Source organism: Cryptotermes secundus, unplaced genomic scaffold (assembly GCF_002891405.2).
Source record: "Cryptotermes secundus unplaced genomic scaffold, Csec_1.0 scaffold533, whole genome shotgun sequence".
NCBI lineage: Eukaryota > Metazoa > Arthropoda > Insecta > Blattodea > Kalotermitidae > Cryptotermes > Cryptotermes secundus.
In genome coordinates this window covers 672,486-696,975 of record NW_019731275.1, presented here as the reverse complement: position 1 = coordinate 696,975, position 24,490 = coordinate 672,486, and the positions used below count along the sequence as shown (strand labels likewise).

At 42.2% G+C, this 24,490-nt stretch overlaps 1 protein-coding gene across 4 annotated transcripts in view; it reads right to left on the bottom strand.

Annotated features, from left to right (window-relative positions):
* LOC111866833 (protein slit) overlaps positions 1-24,490 on the bottom strand; it is a 635,722-nt gene that overhangs the window by 304,884 nt on the left and 306,348 nt on the right. The window lies entirely within an intron of this gene.

Here is a 24,490-nt window from a genome sequence, read left to right as displayed (position 1 = left end):
CTGTGCTTTCTGCGTGGTCCGTGAAAAGTGGTTGTAAAGAAAATTTCATTTGAGAAGAACTGAGTTGAGTTTCGATACGTCAGCCTGCAGGGCTATGAGCTTGGGAGCAGAGGAAATGAGTTGGCAGTTGCAGAATAATGGCAAGAAAAGAAGTAGGATGTGAAAAGAAGACTTCATGTGAGATTTGAAGTCACAGTGAGGCTTATAAATCCGTCGCCAGGATACGACTAATGAAGACTGAGAATCCCAGTATGTATGCAACGGCGAACTGTAAAGTGTGTAGATCAGCGATAGCCCTGTATTGCCTGTGGTTCCGAGTTGTGTGTATAAGGTCTCAATAAATCCAGTCAACCAAGCTATGTAGAACCCGTCTTATAAGCCACAAACCAACACCGTACACGCGACAATACATATGAATCTGTTTCTTTAATAAAAGAATTATGGAAATAAAGTTTCTATTAAATAACATTTTGGACAAAATATGTCATAGGACATAAACAATATTTTAATATGTACAGAACAAAAATTGAAGCCAAAACTATTTTATATTCAGCATTCGAACGTGATCTGTTCCCCAAGGCAGTACCATAAAAATTCGAAGATACCGCTTATGCAAAGTACCAGTACTCTTACATAATGTCATCTGGATTGACTTCCCTTTTCCACTGACTCTTCCAGCCCATTCACGGCCCTGGCCTCTTATTCAGTAACGTAATCATTTTTCACAGATGGTGGGTCTCCTTGGACGAGTGATCAGCCGGTCGCAAGGCCGCTACTTACACACAGTTCAACATAAACACAGGATAAACGCATACACACACACACCAAACATCCATGCTTTAAGTAGGATTGGAACCCACGATCCCAGCGTCAGAGCGAGCGCCGACAGTTCATGCCTTAGACCGCGCGGCTACTGTGACAGGTGTAGACTGATTAAGGCTGGTCGGCACGGCTGCCTATTATTATTTTTACTTTTATTCATTATTATTTCTTCCAAGTACTTACCTGTAATTTGTATTTGACTTTTAGTAAGTTTGTCTATAATGTAATTCATTCATCTGCACTGTGCTGTGTCTGTAATTGGCCTTGCGGCTGTTGACTCGGCACATTAATAATAAAGAATTGAATTATTATTATTATTATTAATTGAGTTAGTTATTATTATTATTACTACTACTATTATTATCATTATTTTTATTAATTTCGTTATTATTATTATTATTATTATTATTATTATTGTTATTGTATGCTGCTCTATTTTAAACTCAAATTCTCACATTGTGGCTTTGTCTGTGTATGTTTGCTTCTATATTTTATTAATGCTAACTGTGTAATTAATATAGACTATCATTTTTGTATTTTTGTTCTTTAATTATTTTGTGTATTTCTCTATTCGTGCTAGCTTTGTAATTGGCCTCTGTGCTGTTAAGTTTCCACGTAAATAAACATGAATTGAATTGAATTATTAGTGGAGTGAGATTGAGTCCACTTGGTGCTGCCCAACAACCGGTGAATGAAGAATGGCAGGGGAACCGAGGAACTAGAAGAAAACTTGCCCCTGTGACACTTTGTCCACCACAAATCCCACATGACTTGACCCGGACTCGAACCCGGGCCGTCGCGGTGGGAAGGCAGCGACTAACCGCCTGGGCTATGTCACGGCCCTCAACTGCCTATTGGCTTTCGGTACTAAAATTTGGCGTCGTAATGGAGCATCGAAAAATATACAGACTAAAAGAAGAAAAATTATTAAGGTTCTTCTAATAAAATTACTTCTACTCTTCATTCAGTTCATCTTTATCTGCATATGTTTATTGTAATTTCGTTGTTAAAGAGTACAATTATACGACATTTCTATAAAATAAACTACAATGTCCAACCACTTCGCAATTTAGCGATCTCCCTTTTTTCTTGGTTCAAACATAGTGACATATGAAACGCTCTGTATTGGCTTCCCTTGCAGTTCGATCGACTCTTCAGTGGTTTAGTTTTCAATGTGAAGGGCGTGGCAAAGATGTGACTGTTTCTAAACACCATGTAACGAAACCAGAGACGAGATGAACTTCCACGCATTCTAAGCATTGGCACTGGCTGAAAATTAGATTCGAGCTCCACTCACTTTACTCCAATGAATCGTTGATTACGGTGCAGATGAGCTCTAGAGCTGGCATGAACATGCTCGCGAAGAGAAAATTCCGTGACTTTGATCGAAATCGAATCCCTAACGTCAGGCAAGTGGCCGGTCACTTTACTGACTGAAGTATCCAGGCTCATACTTTCCATTCCTGAAGTCAATTCAGGAAAACCCAGTTCCGCAGTCTTGGACGCTGAGTAACAAGCCAAAAATGCATCGTTAAAGTGTTGAAAAGATGTTCAGACTCGGTTGTTCTTTTTTATTTTTGTGGAAACAGAACTGAAAATAATATATTCTGTCAGCTATCCGGTTCCCCTTTACTCATCGTCATAAAGCAATTTCATCACGAGATAATGAGATATTATGAAGGCATCCGAAAAAGAAAGTCTGATCCACTAATATTTTCATACATGGAAGCATGGACAAATACAACCATAAAGGTTCGGCCACACAGAGCGCTACGCTATGTTCACTACGTACGCTACGTACGCTGTGTACACTCTGCGACGCAGCTAACATAGGGAACATAGCGTACGTAGCGTGCGTCGCGTACGTAGCGCTCTATGTGGCCGAACCTTAACATAGGCATATTAGAAGAAGACAACAAAAAATTGTCATCCTTGTGCAAAAAGTTTCAACAGTATATGTATAATCAAGCAAAATTTCATTAAAAGAAATCCTTAGAGAATTATGCCCCCCTCCCTTCTCTCTATGGCTTTGTAGCCCTCTGCGGGGCCCTGGCCTCTTCTTTAGTTTCGTAATTTTCTTTACACAGACGGTGGGGCTCCTTGGACGGGGGATAAGCCCGTAGCAAGGCCGCGACCTACACACAAAGACACCCACGCCTCAAGTGAGATTAGAACCCACGATCCCAGTATTCAAGCAAGCGAAGACGGTTCATGCCTTACACCGCATGGCCATTGCGATCGGCGCTAATTAGGTTCACACATTTCAAATTGTGACCATTTGCAGCACATTCCAATTAACTCAACAGAAAAAGATTACCCGGAAATGACGGTAGGGAATTTCCTGCAATAGATGCAATCAACGAAATGGTTTGTTTTCATTACTGCCTCACGGAAGCAGCAACCATTACATACAGGCCTGCTCCTGTAGGGTACAGCACGAAAATAAAACTGCGCACAATATCGCCTTCTTTTGAGTGAGACTAATTTCACGGCCAAAAGTTCTCTACAAGAAACTCTAAATGTCCCCGTTACGCACCCCTATTTCTCGGTTGTTAGTCTTTCTTTCACTCCTTTCCTTGATTCTTTCTGTCTCCTCTTTCTGGTCCTTTCCTTCAATCTCAAATCCATTCTCACTAGGTTTTTTCTTTCTTCCTTCCTTTCACATTCTGTATCCTTCCTTTTTTCTTATTTCTTTCCTTTCTATCTCTTTAGTAAATAGATTCGAGGGGCTCATACCGACCTAACACACTTTCTGAAGAGTGCAAGATCGACTTAATAACAGAACAAACATTCCAATTTCATATTTTCACTTCAATTTACTATTCTAAGTCACTTATAAGTAGGCCATAAACATTGATCAAATATTCTTCGACCCTGAGGATGGAGTAGACATGTTCCTCTGAAACGTCGGTTGACTTTCACCAGACTACACGGCGCTACATCCCAGACGACAGGACTCTTCCTAACCACCGGTGTGAGAAGCTCGGATCCTACATTAGTCAAGCATTTTGAAACATTCTGTACCATAAAATATATTTAACGTAACAAATGTATTATTAGCATGACTTTCTTTGGAGCGAGCAGTAAATGGAGAAGTTTTATGCACCACAAAATATGCGGAAGAGAAGAACACCCTTCGTTGCTTTATTCTTCGCTTGCAGAGAGCAAGGAGGTTAATACTGGAAACAGTTCAACAACGTTGCAATGAAGACACGACATTAGACATTAACGGCTCGTGTTTTATCGATCATTTGCTACGGCCTCACATATTTTAAGCAGTAAACGCCACTGTTTCGTAACATGTCAGAGTGTGCCACGGCTGACTGCAGACACAACAAAGCAAGCAACTGCTGTATTAAGACGGAACCGAATGGACCTTCGAACACAAAACGCACTCAGTTTAAAGTGACCAGGAATATGTTGCCCACATGAAATAGCACTCAATGCAACGCAGTCAAATTTAGAAACATTAAAGTTTAGGACAGTTTGTTACGTTATGTTTTACGTAATTTATTGTGCGGAATATTATATATAAGGCTTAGCGCACACTCAATTTTTAGTTGGCCGATAGTTGTGCTGGAGACCCAACGACTGCTGAGGGACATGCGCACACATACAATTTCGAGCTGTCCACAGCTACGCCAATGAGCAGTCGGTCAGTCACAGCACGGGTGTGTACGGTACAGCAGTGTGTGCATTGTTGTTAAGATTAAGGTAACAAGGAAGCGGGAATATTGGATTCACCCCATTTATAGCGAACGTCTGTTAAAAGGAAAATTTTACACATTGTACCATGAACTGAGATAACACCCATCAAAAGTTTTCAATTATTGCAGAATGAGTATTGATACTTTTGATGAATTGTTACTTCTTCTGAAACCTCATATGTACAAGAATACAAGATGGAGATTGGAGTTTAATATTTTTTTAATTATTATGGCAAACACAGAAAAAGCAAACAGTAAAAAAGTAAAGCTATCCCTGTAACAGGCCGTGGAGGTCCATAGGGTTGTGAGATGTTGAGGTTCCCACATTTTCTAGACAATCGGCTCATAGATGGCTGTAAGGTTGTCAGCCTTACGCGCCTGGCGCCCTTTACCGCCAAGAATATTCCTGGTAGTCATTTCTGTTAGAGGCTGAGTCGACCCCAGGGCCACAGTGCGGATGGAAGAATTAGGTTAATTGAAAAAAAAATCCAATGACCTCATAGGGATTTGAACCCGCGACCTTCCGGCTTGTAGCATAGTGCCTCAACCAACTGCTAATTAATCTCCACATCTACGTCTAGGTATTTTTTTATTGCTAGTGGGGTGGGACTAAGTCCCTTGTACTGCGGCCACTTCTGGCCTATTGTACCAGCCCCAAATGATAGGTTAGGCTGTTTGTGGAGCAATTGCTGGAATGAAGATTGGCAGGGGAAACCTAAGTACTTGAAGAAAACCTGCCCCAGCGCCACTTTGTCAACCACAAATCCCACTTTACCAGACCCGGGATCGAACCCGGGCCGCCGCGGTGGGAAGCCAGCGACTAATCGCTTGAGCTATGACGCGGCCTTACGTCTAGGTATACGAACGGATGTATTCCCATAAAGATTTTCGGCCAGCTTTATGGCAAATATGTAGCTAGTTCCCCCCCCCCCAAATCGTGTGTGTAAATCCAGTTTGAATTCCATATTTCTAATGTAATATCCGAAATAATTTCCTTATCAATTTCAATAGGCTTATCGTGGTGAGGGGGTTTGAGTATGCCAAGGACCCTGAGAGCTATACCAGCGGTGGCGTAGCTACTGGCAGGGCCTCCCTTGCTGGACAGGTCAAAGGGTAGGCATCAGACGAAGAGAGACACCAAAAACTGATGCCGGAAGCAGCGTCATCAGCAGCGACTTGAAGCACAGAGCAAATGATGCTCGAGATGGTTCAAGTTCGTATAGCAACAGGCGTGACCAGAGTGGTTTGAACGGCTGCTGTACTGCGATGTGGAAAGCAAATGGAAAAACTACCACATTATCACTGTTCCTGGATAGTCTCTTTCCAAAAACAGAAGATCGCATTAAGTGGAGAAACTGTTTTGGAAGAGGCTGTGGACCTGTCGTCAGACAGATTACTGATGAATGAATGAATTACTATTTACCAGTGTAGAGCCCTCCCTGCGTATGAAAGCTATGGCATAAAGATACAATCGGGTATTTGTGTTATTTAACAACTTTCTGGGAACTGCAAACGTAAATGAAGAAAGGCTATTAACATGAACAGCGAGTTTGGCAGGTCTCCGAAGAGGTAGAGGCCTACATAAAACAAATATCTCGTCATTTGCCTCTAGGAAATAACGTCAACATAGCATGAATTCTGAGATTTGGGGAAACACTGGAAGTAGGCAGCCTCCCAATATGAGTGAAACTTATTATCTATGCACCACTGCCCTCTGTGAATGCGTGGAGGAGGAGCGCAGGTAAAGCTTCACAACTTGTTATCTCGATAAGACAGTTTACACTTCGGACATCTCACGTCTAGGGAAGAGGGAAGCCGCCACTTGAACAGACAGAAGGCAGCGAGGACCCCACAGCTGTTTTGAATACAGCGACGTTGAAAAGAAAAATCCCAACGGACCAGACTGCACGCCCACAGTCAGCACCACCTCACTTTTCCGAGCTGTCATTGCTTCAAGTGTAAGTATAACCAATGAATCGATTATAGCAGTGAGTGAGCTAACTTCACGGAACAAAATTTTCCTTGAAAAGCTTACCATATTCAAATGGCCAAGAAATTCACAGCTCTTCTGGATCTCAAAAGATCATTTTTATTCTCCTTTCCGTATGTTCAAAAAATTAAATGAGGCTTATGAGATCACCTTGCTGTATATCTGTGTATCCGTCTGTGTCTGTCTTTTGTATAACCTTCTCTGTCTATATTTGTGTATCCTCCTAATTTTTAGGGTAACGAATCTTATGAATTATAAAAACATAAAACAGTTCCGTCCAGTGTGACTGGTGTATATATGTATATATATATAATGCTGACAATATATAAATGGATACAAACTCCAAAGTTCTCATGACTACAGCAGATTTTGTATCGATTTGTGTATTGTCAACATTGTATGTACGAGTATATATATTTTAACACTCAGAACACCTATCGTAATAGTGGTTTCTAACTTGCATCGATGTCCCTCTGATGATGGTCTCTAAGGACCGAAACATATAAGGGCATGAAGAACTGAAATAAAAAAAACCTTCACCAGTCACACTGCATGGAACTGTTTTATCTTTTTATAATATTATTAGCGTGACGGACCAGAATGAAACCAATCAAAGTCTTATGAAATTACTTTAGTGCCTGTGTTATCACACCCCAAATTTTTGTTAGGAAGCTTGTGAGGTCACATTCCCGCCTGTGTGTCTCCCCTCGGTATCCTAGGAAATGTCTGTTGAATGTTTGTTTCCACGGAAACGTGATTTCTATCGAGTTGGTGTCCAGGAATTCACATGCATGGAATGGTATGTATCAATGCGTTTCCTAGCAATGAGCCCACATGTCACGATATATTTTAGGCTGCATTCGTATTATAAGCCTACATGTAAAGCTGTGACTTTCTGTAAGGATATTCGTGTTTAGAGGCTCGAAAAGTGAACCAATCGAACTATCTGCTGATTTTGTAATTGAAATAATACGATCTGCAATGAAAGCGCGCTTTCGGCCCTTATTTGTGTATGGATCGTGGCCAATAGTACGCGTTGTCCACAGACTGAACATTGACAGGAAACAACTGAACCCAGCTGCGCGCATCATTGTAATGTATTGGTGCATCCATCAAACAGCCAATAATAACTTTCATCACAGGAGATAATTACGGTTTCCAGTATAAAACTCGTGTGCCGTTTGTCGACCTCACACCACAGAAAACCGCAGGTTCAATCGCAACAGAACTGCAATTGTACTCACTGATTTGCGTGGATGGTGTCAGAGTTCAAGTGTTTGAGAACGACAGTAACAAATCAAAATCATATTAAAAATAAATTGAGGGTTGATCGAATTTGGGATATGACTGTTGTCATTCGTTTCAGAATCATCTGTCTTCTCATGTCCTATCTAAAACCCGTAAATATTATAACATACAAAACTATTATGATTTTTAAATATTTTATGCGGGTGTGAAACCTGGTCTCTCACTATGAATGTGAAACAAATTCTGAAGACTTTTGGAAACACCAGGGTCTCGGATAAATAACGGAATCTTCATTTCAACAAAAATTAAGGTGATCAAACTAAGAAGATCAGATGAGCAGGAAAGAAAACTTGCTAGACATAGACGTAGATGGGAAAATATTATTAAAACGAACTTTAGGACAAAAGGGTATGACTATATAAACTGAATTCACCTGGCTCAGGTCAGGGATCAGTGGCGGGTTTCTGTTACCACGGTAATGATTCTTAATGCGCGTCCACAGTACTCGTACTCGTGCTCGTGCTCGTGCTCGTGCTCGTGTGACCCGCTATGCTAGTGAATAATGTGGACGATATGACAAGTCACGAGACAAGCAAATTTTAAATTTTTAATTTAAAAACTATAGCCAATAAATTAAAATACGACTACAGCCTATACACACTACGAGTAAATATACGGATCCTTATGCACCGAAGCCTGGCGAGCAACTGAAGTAGTGTGGACGAAGATTTACGAGCACAAGTAAAAGCCAGACGAGTATCCCGACGAGCACAAGCCTGGCGAGCACGAGCACGAGTAATGTGGACGCGCCTTTAGAGTTCTATAAAAGAAGGGGATTGATTACGTGAGCAACTATTAGCTTCTCAAGAACCCTGATCGATGAAGTCAGTTCCGCATGGGTCTGAAACTTAGTTTCTCATGTTAATGATATTCATGTACAAGAAGTTTAGAATAATTATTTGTACCTACAAAGAGGGAGTCACATGACGGTCGGCATAATTACGTAATTAGGAGCTTCATAATTTGAAGTATTCCTAACGCGTATATGGGTGATTAAAGGGAAGAAGATGGGATGGACGGGGCATGCAGCACAAATAAAAAACAACAGATACATACAAAATGTTGGCAGGAAACATTCTTGACCTCGGCACTAGATAAAGGTGAACTGGTCAGCTTCACGCTCTGGATGCTTTTCACCTGGGGAAAGAAACCCCGATACCCATTACGTCGTGGTCTGTGTGGGTCCCAGAGCCGGTCTCTTGTCCCTGCCGGCAATTGAACCCCGGCCGTCCAGCACGTAGCGCGTCGCTATACCGACTGAGCTATATCGTCCATCTAATTATTCATTATTTACTTACCCTAACAATATCAGGCTGGAGCCGGGATAGCGACTGGCTACGGGCTGGATGACCGAGGGGGAGTTCGAGTCCTGGTAGGGTCAAGAATTTTCGCTTCTCCGAAGCGTCGAGACCGGCTCTGGGACCTACCCAGCCTCCTATCCAAAGGGCACGGGGGGTCATTTCCCCGAGGGTACAGCGGCAAGGGCGTGAAGCTGACCACTCACCACGAACTAGTGCCGAAGTGAAAAAAATATGGATCTACACATCAACGCCCCCATACGTCTTCATAGCGGAGCACTTAGTTAAGCACAAGGGCAACTTTACCTTTCTTACCCTTAATAATACTAGGTTACGCGGAGAGTACAAATTGTGAGGCTTCCCATTACGGTAGCCCACATGATTTACTTATATCGAAATATCTTCCTCGGTCATTTACAAGACACGCGTCTCTATACAAATTCCTTTATTTCCTTGCTATCACTTTATTTCTGTCTCCTTTTACAGAACGGCTTCCCTCTGCGTTTCTTCCCTTACCCTCCATTATTTATCGATTAACCCTTGGGAGAGATAGACCGAAGTGAAAGGAAGGGGAAAATAATATTACCCATGTGCATTTTGAATCCCCCTTCTCCCTATACTAGACAGCGATGGACAAATTCCATTACCCCGGTCCTAAGCTGCAGTGCATTATGGGTATCAAATATGTTGTGCCTGGAGGGTGGGGTATGTACGGATGGGGATGGGAATACGAATGTTTCCCCCGCCAGACTCCAAGGCGGGTCATTTCTCCTTCTTACTAAGCTGACAGAGCTACAAACAGTGATTCTATTTCGAACTAAAAGATAAATGGAAGGAAAGAAGAACAAAAACAGAGACAACATACATGTTTTGATCTTTCTATTTGTGACAGGAATATTCCTTTTCTGATAAATTTTTTAAAGCAGAGAACGAAGCAAGGATAAATAAATACAAAACTAATTTTCGTGCTGACCAGTGTTCGTTAAAATCAATTTTCTTACACAATTTATGTGTCAAAATGTTCCCGTTTATGAAAGATGATGTTGCATTGTTTCCAATCCTACACGCCTATTCTCAGGACCAGGTAATTTTCTTTTGTTCGACAAAGGCTGACTTCCGTTAGGAGAGTTTTCACTGTAAACCAATTATAACACGCAGTACTACATGTACTTTCAAATGACGATCGTGCACGAAATAGCATAACTCAGTGGTTACCATATTGTGACGTATTTGCGCTATGCAGGACACCCCCCCTCCAGCCGTGACCTAACAGAATCGGAGCAACTGCCGCTGCTACGGTAACAGGCCAGTCAACACTCCGTCCCCTCCCTCGCGGTGACGTCACAACACTTCCCACTGTGACGTAACAAGGGGACACCGCTGGTAACACGAGGCAACAGGGAACGGTATAAAAAGCCGGCTGGGCCGTATGTGAGCAGTGTGTGATCAGGAGTGACACAGTGCGGATCGTGAAGTCGCCGAGTGCAGTTGAAGTCTAGCAGTAGCCGATAGCAGGAGAAGTATTTGTGAAACTGCAGATGGCAGCAGTTGTAAAATTGAAAACTGTGTAATTGTGAGAGCGAATGTGCAATACATTTGCTATATTCAAGACGGCGTGAAGTTATTTGTCGCATGACCCACCCAACACGTGACAATATATACCATCAGCTTTAACATAATAAAACTCCGCATTTTACCCACAGAGGGTATTTGTTGGTTATGTATGGTTCGCGCAGTAAACAGCGATTATTTCGTAGATTCTAAAGGGCTCTGACGATGGTGGATGACACACAGAATTACTGGGTTTTTGGACTTTTTCCATCATCCGGAATTCTAGATAATAGATGACACGAAGTTTCGGAAACTGGATCTGTTTCCGTCTTCAGGTGAGAAAGGAAGACACTTACTCAGTTGGGCCCCTTAGAAAGAGCTAATCTCAATCACTGGACTTGAGATTATCTCTTTCTAAGGGGCCCAACTGAGTAAGTGTCTTCCTTTCTCACCTGAATACGGAAACAGACCCAGTTTCCGAAACTTCGTGTCATCTATTATCTAGAATTTCGGACGACGGAAAAAGTCCAAAAACAAACAGTAATTCTGAGCGATTATTTCCTTAAACAGCTTTAAAAGGTTGGTAGAGACATAACGTGTTTCCTGTGAGATATGAAATTCATTTTTATATATCACTTAGAATAAATTCATTCCTTAATTATTAATTAATTATAATAGCATCATTATAAAACCCATGAATCATCTCACAACTTGCTTAACTGAACACAAGAAATTGCGGAAACTCCAAACGGTTGCCATGTTTAGACGACAATGTTTTCCCTGTACACATTAATCAGAAGACGAAGGGTGACAGTGGTTTCCACAACTTGCGACGGTACGAGGGTGTATTTGTTATGTCTTTATTTATATTACAAAAGGAACACAAGGGGAGGGATAGCTTGAAAAGTAGTTTCAAGATCTATTTCACGAAACATACATTTATTTTACTTTGTGTTCCAGATGCATTGCTGCGGATTTCACGGTGGGGCGGGCATCTGCTTTGCGACTACTGAGCCGGCATGAATTTATGATCTCAGATTCTCACAGCGGTGGATGTAAACAGTTCTATCTTCTGATATACAACGCCGTGTAGTTCGCTAGAAATTAACCTACATTTCGGAGGCAGATTTCGCTTCCATCTTCAGGCCAATCAAGAAAGCAGTATAAAACAGACATCAAGCAGAGCTCTGCTACCTTATTCACGTTCATTTCTTCACTGGCTTACTCTTCTACTCTACAATGGAGAGGGTATGTTTCTCCGAAATCCCGGTGGACTTTCAACAGGCTACATGGCTCTATATCCCAGAAGACAAAGCTCTTCACGGCACGACCGACTTTCAAATTGTGTCACGCTGCTGAATTAACATCAGAGAGAAAGGAAGACCGACGGACCGAGCGACCGCCGCCTGTCGGCGAAGTTAGTGCCAACTTCTGCGGATAGAGGATGTCGCGTGGTCAGCGTAAAGAATCCCCACGGCCGTTAATTTTCGGTTTCTAGACGGGAGCCGCTATTTCCTTGAAATAGCTCCTTAATTATCATCACGATGCTGAGTGGACCCCATTCCAGATCCACTACTTCTCAGAAAAAAATCTGGTAGCGCCGAGAATGAACCCAGACCTCTGGATCTGTAGCCATGAGCGCTGACCACTAGACCCCAGAGGCGGTCGGTATAATTCGCTTGCGGACTAAAATCACGGAGTCTTTTTTTTTTTGAGCTAGGAAGACTGTCATGAATAGTGAGAAGATAATGCTTTGGAAGGGGATAGTACAGGTCTATGTAAAAGTACTGCATCAGAAATGTAGCAGAGAGACTGAGGAAGAGCATGAAAAATACCAGTCAAGACAGACGATACTGAAGTACATCCCTGAGTAAAGTCGAGAGTGTTGCACACGAGGTGAAACTTTTTCCCACTATCACCGAATTCAATGATTCATTCCTCTATTATTAGAGATAACAGCTTAACTGTAACNAGGAAGAGCATGAAAAATACCAGTCAAGACAGACGATACTGAAGTAGTACATCCCTGAGTAAAGTCGAAAGTGTTGCACACTGGGTGAAACATTTTCCCACTATCACCGAATTCAATGATTCATTCCTCTGTTATTAGAGATAACAGCTTAACTGTAAAATTTACACAGCTTCGACTGTGACAGCAAAATGATTAAGAATGGTGAGTACACTAACTTCGCCACAAGCGGCGGTCGCTCGGTTAGTATAGTTCGCTTGTGGACTAAAGCCAGGGAGTTTTCTTTTTTGTTTTTTGAGTATGTAAAAACGTGGAAGGCGGCGGTCGTAGCAAGTTTGAAATTTTGAAAGTCAATACGGACAACAGATGAAAAACTGCAAAGAACGCATTCGGAAAAACACGTGTGCTCCAAATTGGAGCATTTGTAACCACTTTTGTTAATGCCAAAGCTATGTTAGAAACTTCAAATAAAGTAGACGCTAATGATATACTTAACGGTTGAACTGGAGCAAAGCGTTTCGTACTTTGTAATGTCGGATTCATTTCTAGGTCAAAGGTTCAAGGCAGGCACGGCTAGAGCGACGACTTTCATTTCAAAGTCTAAATAATTTACTAACCATATTTCACTCATGTATTTAGCAATCGATAAACGTTTCAAAACACCTTTTTATAATTTAAAGAGACAATAACTGTTCGTTTTACACGGATGATGCCTATTTCAACTCTTTGATGCACGAACTTCTTCCAAACAATACTGACACGATTTTAGGAGTGACTATAGACGGGGTAAGGACTGCCGAATGGATTTATTGATCATTTATACACACCACTCGGGACTACAAGCGCTTACAACGCTATCGCTAATCTCCAATATTTAAAAATCATTAGAGCACACTAAGTCCTCTCAGTCTATCACTAGTCGCTGCTAGGTAACAGTTTCCAACAATGCCAAACACGAACACACTGCTCACTTGCAACCCCGTAACTCGACTCTCAGCTAACTACTAACTAGGTGGCCCCAATTGTCTTCAACTCCTCGGCATGGACCACATAAGAAACGCCGTGGTCAGCAATAACTATTGTTATAGAGGCCTTGTTTGCCCCGCTGTCGCATAACGACTGTTGTCTCGTCTGTTTCGAAGTCTTTGCCTAGCAACGGGTCTATACGCCACAATATTAATTTCAATACACATTTCGCAGAGAAAACACGGTGCGTCTCCATTATAAGGGCAAATTGGTTAGTGGTGTTTTAGAGAAATAATGACTGTTTGTGCTGAAATCCATATGAAACACTAAAATACCATCTGTAGGCAAACGTAGTGTGTTTTAGTGCCAAAAGAGGCAGTACGTATAAGACGACTACTCACTGTACTTTAAAGGATTAACATGGAAGGAAATTCTTTTAAAGGCTGTTCCTAAGCCCCTACCTCGTTGGTCGTGATGTTCATTGTAAGGTTGCGGTTCTTACGGTAGCTACTATGAAGAGTACCGGCTTCCGGGAAGTGACGTCACGTATTGTAGTAGATTCTTACCGACGTTTCGGAGGAATGTATTACCTCCATCTTCGGGATAAAGAGTGCCTAAAGTTGGAGGCAGCACAGTCTGCATAGATGCCTCGGTAAACATCTACTAGAATATGCCTCGTCACTTCGCACATGACAGTGATCTTCACGGTGCCTATTCCTTGTAAACACAAATCTACCAATCCCAATACGGACATGGCATTGCATGTATTCACAGATCATGTTTCTTGTGTTTCGCTAAACACTAAACACAGGTAAGGTAAAGCTATCCCTGTAACAGGCCGTGGAGGCCCATAGGGTTGTGAGACATCAAGACTCAAACATTCTCTCTAGACAATCGGCTCACACATGGCGGTGAGGTTGTCAGCCTTACGCGCTGGCCGGCCGCCTTTACTACCAGGAAGATTCCTGGTAATCATTTCTGTTAGAAGTTGAGTCGACCCCAGGGCCATAGTACAGCTGGAAAGATTTGGTCAATTGAAAAATGACCTCATTGGGAATCGAACCCGTGACCTTACAGCTTGTAGCATAGTGCACCAAAACACAGGCAGATCAAAAAGTTTTAATAATATTAAAGAGGCTTACACTCCACAATGTACGTACTCTATTTTTTATATGAATAGCTGTCTCAAAAATTAATAACGTTAACTTGGACTCCATATAAACAAGGGAAGTCCTACAATTCTCAGATTAACATCAAATTTAAAATTCCTCGTCAATTTTAATCTCGATCTCGAACACCGGGCTACACTGAACTGTTGAATACTTTCGAAGATCAAACATGCAAACCGACATATACTCGAATATCCTCCAGACTCTGTGTCTTTTGAATTCATTTTATACATTCTGTAATACTAGTCGCAGCTAAGTAAACGATAATGCTTCGATCTCGAGTATAAACCATTGTGATATATCGTTCTCCATCCTGTATGGCGCAGTACACTAATTCGGTGAAAAGCCTCTCTTTTTTCGGGACTTCGTAATCTTTACACACATTCGATAAGACTCTTTGGACGGGGGATGGGCCCGTCGTAAGACCCCTATCTATACAGACACAATAAACAGAAAAGAATGTGGACATCGTACTATGCTTCCGAGATTCAAACCCATGACTCCAATCTCCGGGCGCTCGAAAACGGTACATGCTTTAGACTGCTCGGTCACTGAGAACGGGCGTGACGATCCATAAACCAACTTCATGCAGCTGAGTCTTCTCGAGAAGCCGTCAGTTGTGCAGCTACTCAACAACTTCCCAACATTTTATCGAACCAGAATGTTCATTACCGTGTTCACAAGAGCCCTCAATTGGTCCCTATCCCGAGCTAGATCGAGCCCATACCACAACATCCTATCGCTCCAAGATCCACTTTAATGTTATCCACCCACCCACTTCTTGGTTTTCCTAGCAGTCTCTTACATTCTGGCTTTCCCACCAATATCCTATACAGCACGAATTTCGCAGCTGGCGAGATTAAATCAATAGCACGGCACATCATAACTCACTCTTTAGAGACAAGATCAAACACTAGGTGACCAGTTATGTGATGGTTTACAAAGCAATGAGTCACGTGACGCTACTTCGCATGCGCAAGCTCTCCCCCGCTCCTACATTAGTTGCCTAAAATAAACTGAAGTTACTTTCCGAATAACTCCCGTATATTGTTGCGAAAGGAATGAAAGCTTCCACAGCTCGCTTTACAGGCGAGGGCAGCATCTTTCAAGGAACACCCGTATTGCCCAAAGCTTGGAGAGTTAAACACACGCTGCAACAAATTTAGACGTGAAATGATGCCCGTAGGTTAACCAACATTAATCTTAATGTGTTGCCCGTACGTTAACCAACATTAATCTTAATGAATCAAAGCTACGTCTGTGGGAAATTCAAGCAACAGAACAAAGCAAAACACTAAGCACTTTTAAACTAAAAAGCCTAAAAGTGTACTTTAGGATCCGGGATAGTATAGTCGGTATAGTGACTTGCTAAGGGCTCGACGTCGTCCAGACCGGCTCTGGGGTCCACTCAACCTCGTATCCAATGGGTGCCGGGGGCTCTTCCCCGGAGGTACTACAGGGGGTGGTCCAAAAAAAATATACTCACTCTTTGATAGTCAATATCTTTGGAACAAAATGACATGTAGTTACAATTCTTGCGCGGTAGTGTAGTGTGATGTTTTCTCAACAGATGGCAAACGTCACATGAGTCATGTGAGTGTCGTGCCGCGTGTGCGCTGCCAGCAGAAGACAGAAGCAAAAATGGCTGAAAGGTTATTCTTTGAGCAACGCAAGGCTGTATTGAAGTGGTACTGAAAGTACTAAAACATTAAACAGGTACAACGACAATGGCAGAATGAGTTTGGAACTCAGCCACAACAATTGCCCGTATTCGGGATACATTTGAAGCCGACTGTACTGTTCATGATGCGCATAAGCAAAGATCTGGGCGACCACGGATAGTAACAAGTCCAGCTTCCAGTGCTGTGGTGTTGCAACACTTTACACGATCACCGCAAAAATTTGCGAATCAGTGTGCACGCGAAAGATAACAGATTTTACCTACAACAAGATGGTGCTCCGCCTCACTACCATCGAGATATCAGGGCGTACTTAAATGACACTCTACCTGGACGATGGATAGGTCGAAGATGTGCTATTGAGTACTCACCACGATCTCCAGACCTAACANCTCACGGTGTTGTCGCTTGCAGATTTCTTATACTTTTTCTTCTACCCTGAAGATGGGGGCGATACGTTCCTCCGAAACGTCGGTTAACACCACATATACACGGTGCCAAATCCCAGAAGACTGCTTTCTTCATAGTCACCGCCGTGAAAGCCTCAAATCTTACATTGAAGATGAAGTTTATCGACAAAAGCCAGCTACACTGAACGCGCTACGAGAAACCATCGAAGCGTCGTGTGCAGCCATCACACCGGACACAATGACAGCCGTAGTTCCCTCAGCAGTTCGGCGCCATCGACGCTGTTTAACCGCTGATGGTGGTTACTTCGAACACATACAATGACTCTCTCTCTCTCTCTCTCTCTCCGCGCAAGAATTGTAATTACATGTCATTTTCTTCCAAAGATACTGACTATCAAAGAGTGAGTACATTTTTTGGGCCCCTCTGTACTTAAAATATTAAGGGAGCGCTTGTTTAAAAGATCGAAGGGAAAGTTGGAAATCAAAACTGAGGAGCAGATATGCTGACGACCGTCAACATGACTAAAGAACTATCTCCACTGATACTGTGTCAGCATCTGTGAACTGGTTAAAGAAATGAAGAGCCGTACATTGCAACAATGGCAAGCAGTTTAAAACCGTCGTACGTACTAATACTTTTCACTAATTACAGCCGTTAAATTAAATATTAATCACAAATTGTGTAATAGCAATTACACCACTGGGCATTAAAACCTCAAGTTGGCCAACAGTGAATTTCTATCTCCGAATGTGGCTCGTGATCTAAACATGCTGCAAGCTCCGCATTAGTTACAGACGGACAGACGTCACTTCTCATCGATTTTCTTCCAAACCTTCTTCTTCTTCTTCTTCTTCTTCTTCTTCTTCGTCTTCTTCTCCTCCTTCTACCAACGGATTAAGTTCTCTGGCCTGTTCTCATTTAGAATCAGTTTTCAAATTATGAATTTTATAGACAGTCGGTGTGGGCACGCGGTGGAGTAGTTGGTTGAGGCATTATGCTACAAGCTGGCAGGTTGCGGGATCGAATTCCGATGAGGTAGGTTTTTCAATTTACTTAATCCTTCCAGCCGTACTATGGCCCTGGGTTCAACTTAGACTCTAACAGAAATGAGTACCAGGGATCTTCCTGGGTGGTAAAGAGCGACTGGCGCGTAGGGCTGACAACCTTGCCGCCATCTAGGAGCCGACTGTCTAGAAAATGTGCGAACCTCAACATCTCACAACCCTGTGGGCCTCCACGGCCTGTTACAGGGATACCTTTACTTTTACTTTATAGACAGTTGGTAGGAGTCCTTGGACGGTGATCAGCCTGCCGCAAGGCAGCTACCTACATAAGACAACACACACACACACACAGAAGAAGTATGGACAGACATCCGTGCCTCGAGAGGGATTCAATCCCATGATCCCAGTGTTTATGCTTCTTAGGTCGCATGGCCACTGTGTTCGGCACAGGTTAACAGCTATATGGGTCTACTCTGTGACGAGAGTCCGCCACTGGGAATAGCAGCGACGATAGAAGAAAAAGAAATAGATACAAATAAAAATGAGGCGGAAGCCAGATGAATGAAAGGAGAAGAGTCGAAAGGAAAAGGGGGAGCCGAACAAGACGCTGAGTGCTCCGGGCGGAGAGGGAAAATTCAGTTAAAGTTGCTGCAACTACTCCCTACCCCCTGAGAGCAGTCAGTCGGAATATCAAATGGGCGCATGCGTAGAAACCAAAATTGTTTCCTCTCCACTAATAATCGTATTTGTAGCAATGTGAAGTCCGAATGTGAAAGATAACCTAAATTGATTTGTTGAGAGGACATGTAACGTGAACGGAATACCAATGCCGGCAGATAGAACGGTGACGGTTCAAAATAAACCTTTACTCAGCCGTATTCAAATATTGTTCTTCTGATAATGGACGCAAAAATGGTAGATTCTGGAGTCACTGAGCAATTACACATTACGTAAAACACCCGAGTGAATAACGGGTTGTTGAGAGGTTAAGAGGAGAATATGAATGGTCATACGTAAAATAACGAAGGAAAGAATAATATAAAAAACAAAGGATAAAGTAAAAGAAGTTCTGGGAAGAACTAATCCCTACTTTCCTTTTATACGATACGGACTGCATAGGAAAAGACTCATCCAACAATTCTTCCAAAGTTGAGCGTAATTCGTTACCGCGGTAACGTTTTTAGCGAGTCGATGCCTAGCAACGATATGGGATATACACATATAGACACACAGACTGAGGGGAGGGATTTATGAAGTACGCAGCTGAGATGGGCTCAGATGTCATGATGTTTCATAAAGACTGGTTCAGGCATTCAAAGTTTGATGTGGGGAAGTAGGCCAAAAATGAGGAGGAGCATTGAGGGACTAAGAGAGGAAGCAAAGATAATAGTAAAATGATACACTTCTAGTTGCTACAAATTTGCCTTTACCAATCTAACAAGTTCCCCTAGCGGCCATAACGTAATCGTTCACATCTGTTCGACAAGTTCTTACAACAAACACAGCGCTATTGGTAAAGATCGTTCCTCAAGCGTCATTAAAATGCGCTTCAATACGAAAAAGTAAACTTTATTATCGGCTTTACGACTGTTTAGTCTCTCGTGCTAACGGCCTTGCCAACCATTTTAATTACGTTATAAACAGAGTTGGGGGAAAGGTTGTGTTTTATGTGAGACCCCCTACCCTCTTCACCCTCCGCACATCACGTCCAGTACTTCGAAACGCGATTACGCTAATAATGTCCATTTCTCCCCTGCACTAGTAAGTGCATAATGCCTATGTACTATGCTTAATTGTCGCGGTCTCTCTCCTAATCCGCTCCGTGCCTGCAGTTCGCTGGATACAGCGCCTTCTGCACTCCGCCGTACATGCGTGACTGCTTATTAACGAACGACTGCTCTCTATCTCTCAGTCTATGCATGGCTTATATTTCTCACGTTCTATGCACTGCAGCCTGTATTTCTATCTCTCAGTCTACACACGCGGCTTGTATTTCTCACGTTCTATGCACTGCAGCCTGTATTTCTAACTATCTCTCAGTCTACATACGGCTTGTATTTCTATCGCTCAGTTTACACACGCGGCTTGTATTTCTCACATTCTATGCGCTGCAGTCTGTATTTCTATCTCTCAGTCTACATACGGCTTGTATTTCTCACATTCTATGCGCTGCAGTCTGTATTTCTATCTCTCAGTCTACATACAGCCTGTATCTCTCACATTCTATGCATTGCATCCTGTACTTATAGCAATATCTCAGTCTATAACGGCATGTATTTTTCATATTGTATGCACTGCATTCTGTATTTTTACCTCTCTCTCAGTCTACACATTGTACCCATTAGATAGGAGGACGGGTGGACCCCTGAGCAGGTGTGGAAATTGTGGAGAAAATTCTTGACCCTACTGGGACTCGTCCGATCCCACGGTCGTCCAGCCAGTAGCTAGTCGCTATACCGACCACGCTAGCCCGACTCCTTAACAAAGAGGTAAACAAAGCCACAAGATATATTAACAATTCGGATAACATGAAAAATAAAAATGAAACTGGAAAACTTTTTGTGACAGACCCTAGACTACATGTATGTAGCGTCGATTGGTAGGGTGAGTCGTTAATGGTGGATTGGAAAGAATTTAGAAGTGGTCGTGGCCTGATCGAGGTACTGTCCCGACATTTGTCTCGAAGGAATGAAGAGAGGATATTTATATAGTATATATACTGTCATGATTTAGGGATGATTATAGACGGGGTATGGATTGGCGAATGGATTTATTGACCACTTATACACATTACTCGACACTTCACAAATCACAACACCTGCTAAGCCTTTTCCAGCCTGCTGTGTATTCACCAGCCCTTCCCTTACAAATGTTTTTAACAGTGGAAATTCTTCAGCTTCATGCGCTCAGGTTCTCTTGTCACAGCCGCCCGTGCAGAACTCTTGTCAACTGTCAACTCAACTATAGCGTAATCTCTCCTCAGAACTCGACTGAGTGGTTGCCCCAGTTCTCCTTTTTATAACTCCAGGGCGCGGACCGTGCAGACAACACACCGTTTCCACCATTACACGCGTAACCCCTGCAGCGGAAACGTGTTTACCGAGCCGTTGCCCAGAAACAGGTCTAATATATGGCCCATCTCACGACCGTTGCATAGCAACGACTATACACGCTATAATATTTATGTCTATGTGGCGAAAAATTAAAACTATGAAGTTCCTAATTTCTATATTTCTCATATTCTTGTGTTACTTCTTCATGACCACTCCGCCATCTTCAAGGGCGAAGAGTAAGCCATACAACAAACATATGGCGAATCGTCAGTACACTTCTACCAGAATCTAGTACGTCAAAACCCAGAAAATAGTGGCCCCTACGGTCACCACCCTGCGAGCCTCAAATCCAATATATTTAATTCTTAGATCACTCGAAATTATGAGGAGAGAGAATAGTCTGAATAATTCCGACCATCTCTCGAATTTAATCTGTCAATAATTTTGTTGTGAGCACAGTAATTACACAAGGGAGAATGGTTAGAAATACAAAACTATAATTTTGCCTGTGGTTCTGTATAAGCGTGAAACTTCGTCTCTGATATTAAGGGAGGAACATAGACTGAGGATGTTTGAGAACAGGATATTGAGAATATTTGGATCGAAGAGAGATGAAGTGACGGGAGGTTGGAGAAAACTGCATAATGAGGAGCTTCATAACTTGTACTCTTCTCCAAGTATAATTAGTGATCAAGTCAAGGGAGATGAGATGGGCAGTGAATGTAGCACGAATGGAGAGAAGAGGAACGCAAATAGGATATTGGTGGGAAAGCCAATAGGAAAGAGACCACTAGGAAGACCAAGACGCAGATAGGTGAACAATATTCAAATGGATCTTAGAGACATAGGATGGGATGGCATGGATTGGATTGATCTGGCTCAGGAAAGGGACCAGTGGAGGGTTTGTGTACATAGTAATCAATCCGGGTTCCATAAAATGGTGGGAAGAAAGTAAGACAAAGAAAGAATCGAAACATTGACATACCTTATCTGTCCAAAATATAATCGACAGCTTTTTAATTTAACAGTTCTAAGTAGGGTGTCCATTATATTCGGGCAAGTGAGCTTATACACGAAAATAAAGCAACTGACAACTCTGAAACATTAAACTGAAGAAAGCAAAGTGCGTTGTAGGTATTCAGATGCAAATAATATTCAATCTTTCTGAAATTCTACTGATCGATATTAAAAAAAAATAATTCCACGCGTCTTTCATTAGTGTCAGCTGGATAGCAGGACAGGAGCTCCACTCCCACAAAAATTTCCATCATCTGAAGCATTTGGGTGGCTCTCGCCTGGTCTTGTTAGAAACACAAACGAAGTCAGGTGTTGGGGGAGGTGGGGGACTATTTGTTCCCATCTTTAATATGCACTTTTATATCTACACAGGGAGAGCTGATTTCCTTTTACACAGCAATTTTAAGCATTGTGTGCTGTGATGCCAGACAGTACGTTCAATTTCCCAGAACTCTTTGTGTCGTTCAACATCATAATGTGGTAGAAAATAAAAGCAAACGAACAATAACTCCGGTAACAAAAGAACAAGAATATGATATTTTGAGAAAAAATTGAAATGACTACAGAACTCAAATACCTCTAATATAGACGCTGATGAAGTCACTGCCGTATCTCACGAGAAGCAAACGAACTCCCATCAAAATTCTGAGAGGTTAAACTGAGGAAGGAACTGCACATCATTAGTACAACATTTACAGAAGGGACTCTTCGTAATATAAAACACATCAACTTCACAAATAAAGCATTTTAATATACTGTCACGTGTAGGGGATTGCGCGTGAGTTACAGGAAGAGTTTTGGATTGGATATTTGGATTTACTGACACCGTATGGACACAACTCGGGACTACAGGCAATACAGCGCAATTGCTGATCTACACAATTTAACGTTCACCGTTACACAAGCTCTAGGGTTCTCAGTCTTCACTAGTCGTATCCTGGCAACGGATTTCCATACAGTAGTTATACCAGTCTCACTGTAACTTCAAATCAAACATGCAGTCTTCTTCTCGCATCCTAATTCCTATCTTGCCAATATTCTGCAGCTGCGAATTCCGAAGACTCGACTCACTTCAATTCCAAGCTCCTACCCCTATATGCTGGCGTCCCGAAACTCCACTCTTCACTATATGCTGCTCAACTGAATTCTTCTTTATAACCATTTTGCATGGACCTCGCGGAGGACACCCGTCTTCTACTGTCTCGTATTGTTTTAGGCGTGTTTAGCGCACAATTATATAGCAAGGGTGCGGACCACATAGAAAACATCCTCTCTACTGTTGGGGCGTGCTTACCGCGGGCACATGTTTGCCTAGTAATGGGTATACACGCAAAAATATATTAAGATATAATACTAGATACACAAGTACCTTCTGATTCACAGTTGATCAGGGACGCTGAATAAATTTTGAGGTAATTTAGGAAAGGAATTAAATATTAATAACATGAAAATCTATCGCTTTAAAAACAAGAGAACTCGAAGCATCAGCCAGGGGCGAGTCTTCATCCAGAATATGCTTTGTCAAAACTAATAAGAGATAACTGCGCTGACAAATTGATATTACGAGTTCGAGAACCAATATAACGAAATAATGACCTAAATTAATTGTCCTCTGTCATATGACAAAAAGAAGAATGAAACATCTTGAAGTTCCCATTTGAATATTGTGGCGAACATTGTTCGCACGCAGTGTCGCTAGCTGTGGTGAACGGAGGTTTGCGTGAATAAAAAACGGCCAACACACTATAATGAATGGGACTGCTCTCCATGGGGAATTTGGGCATAGTATCAACTCCAGCTCTCAAGAGTAGGCACTGGAGGAAGCTTCGCTCGGCCCACGGTACGATCAGGAAAGTTCTGACGCTCTCAGGATCTCCTTGCTAATAAAACCTTATCTGACCCCAACCGTTAAACCGTTGCCTAGCAGATGACGACCCACCCTTCTTGTTGCAGGGTAAGATCATACACGTTCCAACCGCCAATTCTTATCCAGCAGGATCAGAATCGTCTGACTACAGTGTCGTCTCGATTAATCGAATCCAGCTCGCTCCAGGATGGATCTTCCCAAAGAAGGACCAACGCAGATGCCGCGTACAAATAACACTATCTGAATTCTAATAGAACGCGTTTTCTGTGTGACGTACACCTGGCAAGTAAATCCAAACTAGGAAATCAAGTTTCATACACTTGAAAATGAACATTAATTTTATTATGAGATCTGAAATTCTCACGGATGTAACCATGAAGATTACTGTATTCTGGGACGTAACATCGTAAAGATTGGCATATATACATGTAGGTGCTAACGTTTCGGATGGATGTGCAGCCTCCATCTTTAGAGTTGTCTACCGAACTACACGACGTCACACATCTTCACTAATTTCAATAATAACTAACAAAGAATATAACATCCCAAATAAACGCAATTCATTATAAATATTATTATTTTTAGGATGTTGAGCTGCAACATAAATAAGTAAGAATTATTTGGGTTATTATTATTAACTTCTGTGTGTGTATGTATGTGTATTGTTCTTTCTCGCCAC